Source organism: Equus asinus, chromosome 2, assembly GCF_041296235.1.
Source record: "Equus asinus isolate D_3611 breed Donkey chromosome 2, EquAss-T2T_v2, whole genome shotgun sequence".
NCBI classification, from domain to species: domain Eukaryota; kingdom Metazoa; phylum Chordata; class Mammalia; order Perissodactyla; family Equidae; genus Equus; species Equus asinus.
Window position 1 is genome coordinate 81,536,174 of NC_091791.1, and position 6,563 is coordinate 81,542,736.

General features: G+C 41.2%; 1 pseudogene; it reads right to left on the reverse strand.

Annotated features, from left to right (window-relative positions):
* Nucleotides 1-6,267: 6,267 nt before the first annotated feature.
* On the reverse strand, nt 6,268-6,336 carry LOC123283683 (U4 spliceosomal RNA; annotated as a pseudogene).
* Between the last annotated feature and the right edge of the window lie 227 nt (nt 6,337-6,563).

Below are 6,563 nucleotides of genomic sequence, written 5' to 3' on the forward strand. Positions count from 1 at the left end.
CTCTCTGGCTGCCTCGGCCCGTCGTCGGGGCGCGGGGGAAGGATGTGGGAAGGAGGCAGGGAAAGCCTGGTGCTCCCTCGGCCGGCGTGTCCCCGCCCGCCCGGTGTCCCGGCGCGGAGTCCAGGAGGCGGGGCGCTTAGAGCCGGGCCCCCCCAGGGCCAGTGTGACACCGCACAGCCGCCTGACCAGGCGGCGGGAGGGCCCACGCGGCCAGAAGCCCCGTCTCTGGGCTGCCCGGGGCGGCGGGGTCCGTACCAGGGATTTCTCAAGGCTTGCTTCCTCGTCTGCATTGGATCAGAGTCCAAACAGTGCCACGAAAGATAACCCGAGTTGGAGGCGCCCCCTTTCTGCCTCCCTTTGGGTGTAAGTAACGTGGTGAGGCACTGAGGTCGTGACGGCTGGCCTGTGCCCAGCCCCAAGCCCCCATCTGGTAACTCTCACTTGGACTTGCCACCACTGGGGGTTATTCGCCAATTATTTTGGTGTTGGTGTTTTCTCACTAAGTTATACAATTCCCTAGGGAAGGATAAAAATACTGATCACAACTTGGAGCGTATTAGATGTTCAATAAATACCTGACTTGTCAGTCAAGGACCCACATTGACTGCTAGTTTGACCTACTGGCCATAAAAACGAGAGAAATACAAATAAAGTTATGTAAGCTACCTGGAACAGCTGGCTTTCTGCAAGGGATCACAAAGTTCTCATCTTTCTACTTGTCTCTACTTGATTTCTATCCACATTTGTTTTGAAAGACGTGTTTTGGTGTCATTTCTATGGGCTTTCTCCTCTGTAGCTTTTGTTTTCATTTAAATTGAGGAATTTCTTACACATGCCATACCAGTGAACTCACGTTCCGATTCACTTAGTAACTTTTCTCTCCTTTTCCTCCTGTTCATTTTCCAAGTTAGATTCACTCTGCAGGATCCAACTTAAATAGCTGCGTTTAACCCTTGACATAGGCTACCTGGGGTTTGTCCTTATCTTTCTGTGTGCTGTGTTTTATCTGTCCAACTCGACTGCAACTTGAGAGGATGGATTTATATATTCCCCACTGCCTAGTTAATGCTTTGCCTGAAGTCGACACTCTCAATATTCGGTTGAAATAATAGATTACCGATAAAGTGAGGAGCAATTGAATGTCTTCACAGTTCTGCCTCGGTTTAGTACCTCTCCTTTACAAAGTAAGTGGTGTTTAGGTGCGAATGGGACTGAGTAAAAGGGCCAGAAATCCAGTGTTAGTGAAATAATTCTTGATTAAAATAGCCACAAAACCAGAGAACTCTTAGAAATAACGCCCTCATTGGTCACTGTTTTGTTCAATGAGCCCAGTATGGTTTTTATGTCAGTTGAAATAGGGGCCAGCCCAGTGGCAGAGTGGTTAAGTACGCCTGCTTGGCTTAAGTAGCCAGGGTTCATGGGTTCGATCCCCAGCCCGGGCCTACACACTGCTCATCAAGCCATGCTGTGGCGGCATCCCACATACAAAAAAAAAACAGAGGAAGATGGCACAAATGTTAGCTCAGGGACAATCGTCCTCAGGAAAAAAATAAAAAATAAAATCAATATGTACTGTATGCCTACTATGACAAGACATGGCGATAAGGAATACGAGTATACAAAAGGCTTTGTCGTATTTGACCCTTCCAGAGGCAGAGAAGAGACAAATATATGAAAACCCCACATCTCTGCCTCGGATTGTTGCAGTAACCTCCTAATTGGTCTCCCTGCTTTTGCCCTTGGGCCCCTGCAACCTCTTCTCAGCACAGCAGCCAGAGAGATCATGACAAAACCATTCAAACAATGTTACTCCTCTGCTGAAACTTTCCACTAGCTTTTGTTCCTCTCTGAGTAAAGAGCCAAGTCCTTACAAGAACACTTCCTGATCTGACCCCAGCCCCGTACTCTGACTTCACTTCCTGCTACATTCGGCCTCCCTCATTCTGCAGCAACCGCTACTGCCTTCTTCATATTCTTAGGACAGGCTTGTCACGCTCCCACCTCAGAACCTTTGCCTTTGATGCTTCCTTTACCTTAAAGTCTACTCAGCTATCAGCTCTCAGTGAGGCCCTTCCTGACCACCCTGCAATTGCAAACGCCCTCCCAAAACACACAGACACAATCCCTATCACTTCCTGGCTTTATCTTTCTCTAGCACTTACCAAATTCCAATATGTTATATAATTTATCTTTTTACTTTGGCTTCACCCGCCAGACTATAAGCTCCATGAGGACAGGGAGGTTGGGCTGTTCCTACTTCAGTGGAACGTACATTCCAGTGGGGGACGCAGATAGAGATGTGTTTTGGAGAAGATTAAAATAGGATGACGTAATTGGGAGCAGTTGCGTGGCTACTTTAGTTGGGTGCCGGGTAAAGCTTTTCCCAAGAGATGAGGTTTAAGCTGCCGGTGAATGAATAAAGGAGGCAGCCATATGAAGATCTTGGGGAAGAGCATTCTAGGCTGAGGGAACAGCTAGTGCAAAGTCCCTAAGGCTCTTGAGAATGCATTTAATACGTTCAGGAAGAGGGAGGCTACCAGCATGACTGAAGCACAGATGGGGAGAAAATGATAAGAGGCGAAGTCATGGAATTTGATAAGGTCACCTAGGAGAGTAAATAGATGGAGGAACTGTCCTAGGACAGAGCCCTGGAGATAGAAGTCAAGAAGAGAAGAACCAGTAAAAGGACTGAGAAGGGGCAGCCATGGAGCCCTGCTGAGAGTGGCGTCAGACGCCAAAGAAAGTGTTTTAAGGAAGAACAGCAGCCAGTGGTGCCAAATGCTGTGGAGAGGTCGAGGAACACAGAAGTGACCAATGGATTTAGCAACATGGAGGTCATCGGTGGCTGACTCTGAAGTGAGTCGAGAAATGTGAGATGAAGACGTGATGGAAATAACAACTATAAATATTTTAAGTTTTGCTGTGAAGAGGAACAGAGAAACAGTGCTGTAGCTAAGGAAGGAGTGGAAAAAGGGAAGATTTTGATTTTCTTGTTTTATTTTTTTTTTTTATTTTAAAGAAAGACAATACTACATTGGTGCCTTTTAGACTTCAAGTAAACCACAGTAAGAACTACATTTCCATTGTGACTTGCTGCATACATGCTTAAAATTATGGCAACAAAAAGTTCACAAAATAATACTCTTGTTATGTGTGAAGCATTCTAATTTTTCATTAAAAAAATGCTGCTTATAACCCCTAAAGTGTTTGCAAGATCCGCTAATGGGTTATGACCTGAGGTTTGAAAAACACTTGGTGTACTGAAGCTGGCTCATACTGGCTCAGAGAGCCAGTTTGGCACATGTCTTCCATGTTGGCACCTTGAAATTGGCCAGGATGGGAGTATTTACATCATGGAAATAGACAATGGCTACAACTGACAGCTTTGCTGCTACCGCCAGAAACCAGATGTTAAACATTTACCAGCATACTACTAATGGTACTCATGTAATCCAGTAGAGAAGAGAAACTGATGATGCAAGAGAGGAGATAGTTACAAAAGTGGCCCTTGAAATGATTTTGCCCAAAAAAACAAAAGAATAAAAGTTGAGAATATCCATTCAAAATAAAAATGTAGGTGTTACAAATCATTTACAGACAATTGCCTTAGAGTTCCAAAGACAAAGGGATCATTTCTGGTTGGATCAATTTCTTTTTTATTGTTTTTTTTTTATTTGTGTGTTTGTTTGTTTTTAAATTAGCCATGTTTCATCCTACTATATATCCGCTGTTTTACCTTGTTTTTTTTAAAGATTGGCACCTGAGCTAACAACTATTGCCAATCTTTTTTTTTCTTTCGGCTTTTTCTCCCCAAATCCTCCAGTACATAGTTGTATATTTTAGTTGTGGGTCCTTCTAGTTGTGGCATGTGGGACGGCACCTCAGCGTGGCCTGACGAGTGGTGCCATCTTCGCGCCCAGGATCCGAACCAACGAAACCCTGGGCTGCTGAAGCAGAGCGCATGAACTTAACCGCTCGGCCACGGAGCCGACCCCCTGGATCAACTTCTTTTTCATCAAAATTATTGTCCTCTTTCCTTATCCAGGAAACCATATATATATATATATATATATATATATATATATATATATATATAAAGTACAGTAATATTGTGATATAAAAATATTGTCTTATAAGCAAAATGTGACAATATATATTGCCCAAATTTTTTAAAAAAACTAGTAAGAAAATCACGATTTTAGGCTTATGAATTGAAACTGTATATGCTCTTACTACTTGGCAAGATTAACTGATTAAACAAATACCTGCCATATTTTGTCAATGATGTGAACTATGTTGTTTCAGGCTAAGAAATACTTCTGGTGGTGATTTTGCTTATTATTGCATTCCTGTGTTATTTTTGTTAAATAATGATACTATAATTTAAGAAAATTTTTTTGACCCGCCAAGCATGTATTAAATGGTGGTGCCAGCGCTGGGAAAATATGCCCCCAAATCAATAATTTTGGAAGACAAGTTAGATGTGTTAGAACACTGTAAAGAACTTTAAATAACTGCTTTTTTTTTTTACTATGAATTTAGGAGCCAGAACTCTAGAATCTTTAGCAACAATAATGATAAATAAAAAGCAATAGAAAGTAAATATTTTGCCACAAGAGTTATAGATTTGTGAGCTCTGAGAACACATACCCTGCTTTCCCTTTTTTCTCATGAGAAAATTTGTCTTGAATTAGGCAAGTTGCATCTTATTCAGGCTTTAGAAGAGTGCATTCTTTACAAAACCACAGCACTGTATTTCTTATACATATGTCTACTTCCCAGAGAAATTTTCATGGTTGGTGTCATCTGCCTCTTCTGACTGTCCTCCCCACTCTAAAAGGACTCATTTCCTCTTTGAATCCTCTTGCTTTGAGCTATTCTCGCCCACTCCCCAATACCAGCACCACCTGTGAACACTCAATCTCTTTTTTCACCCTCCAGACCCCTGTATTCAGATTCATCAGGCTTACCCCTTATGTTCTACAGGATCATGTCCCAAATCTAGTCTTCTCAGCTGTGAGAGACAAGCTTCTAGAACCATGGTTTTGTCATAAAATAAAAGAATCTTGGAGATGGGAAAGATCGAGGGGTGTAAATTAAATTAATTCATCCCAATGGCTCAACGAATGAGATGCTGTCCTATTTTTAAAATACTTTTCTTGAATGGCTTGGCAGGCTATGGTATGTTAACTAAAGAATGCTGTTTTGTTATTTGACATGAGAAGAATATATCTGAAGTTATGCAAATTTTAAAAGTCAAAACAGAATACTTAAAAAGTTTACATATATAGGGGCCGGCCTGGGGGCGCAGTGGTTAAGTTCACTCCTTCTGCTTCTGTGGCCTGGGGTTCACCAGTTTGCATCCTGAGTGCGGACCTAGCACCCCTTGTCAAGCCATGCTCTGGCAGGCATCCCACATAGAAAGTAGAGGAAGATGGGCACAGATGTTAGCTCAGGGCTAATCTTCCTCAAAGAAAAAAAAGTTCATATATATAAATTTTGTATATATATTACAAAAGTTTATATATATATATATACATATATATATTCCAATGTACCAGGCAACATGTTAGGTGAGTAAAAAATATAGCTTTCCTGGAGCTTAAATCTAGTGGGAGTTAGACATTAAGTAATTACATATATGTATTTTAAAAAGTGCAAAGGAATGATATTAGTAACTGTTAATGCTTATTGTGGTCTTTGTTCTTGCAAAGTTGCTGAGATTGATAATACTGTTAAAAGGTCTCCCTTTAGCAACCCCATCTCGATATTTAACCAACCCTTCTTGCACATAGCTAATCCTCTTCCGGCTTGTATTTACACAGTTCATTATAACATAAAGTGACAAGTGGAACCTCAAGGGAAGAATTTCTGTGACAGGTTGGAGCAAGCAAGAAATTCAGGTGGTTTTTCCAAATAGAAAAATGTTATTGAGTCCAAGTGCTTTTTAAAAAACTTTTTATTTTGGAAATTAAAAACATACACATAAGTAAAGAGATAGCATGATGAATTCCCATCCACTCCTTGTCTAACTCCAGCAATTATCAACATGGCCCATCTTTTTTCATCTACACCTTGCCCACTCTTTCCCTACCAGTGGCTCATTTTGAAGCAAATCTCAGACTTCCTTTAATCTATAAAAATTTCAAAACTGATTGTTAGACTTAAAGGTTTAATAAGACCCAGCCTCAATTCTTTGGCCAGAAGACTTCATAGGTGTTATGTACTTCCAATTGCGAATCATCAGGTGGCACTCAAGTCTGGTACTTTTTCTATTAGCAATAATCGTACCTCAGATAAACCTCATTGGCTACAATACTGCCACAGCGCAAAACTGGTTGTTTTTCTTTGTATGATAGCAAGACTGGTCAGTGGTTTCAGATGTTGTTAGCCTTATCCATCTATTACAAAGTTCTTACCAGTTTTTGATCAAATGGTTTTTAGAAACTAGCTATTGCTGGTCATTGCCTAGATCCATTATTTCATTAGGAATTGAAAAGTGGTGATATATCAGTTCCGTCATTTCTTCTGCATTTATGAGTTGGAATTCTTCAATAAGGAAA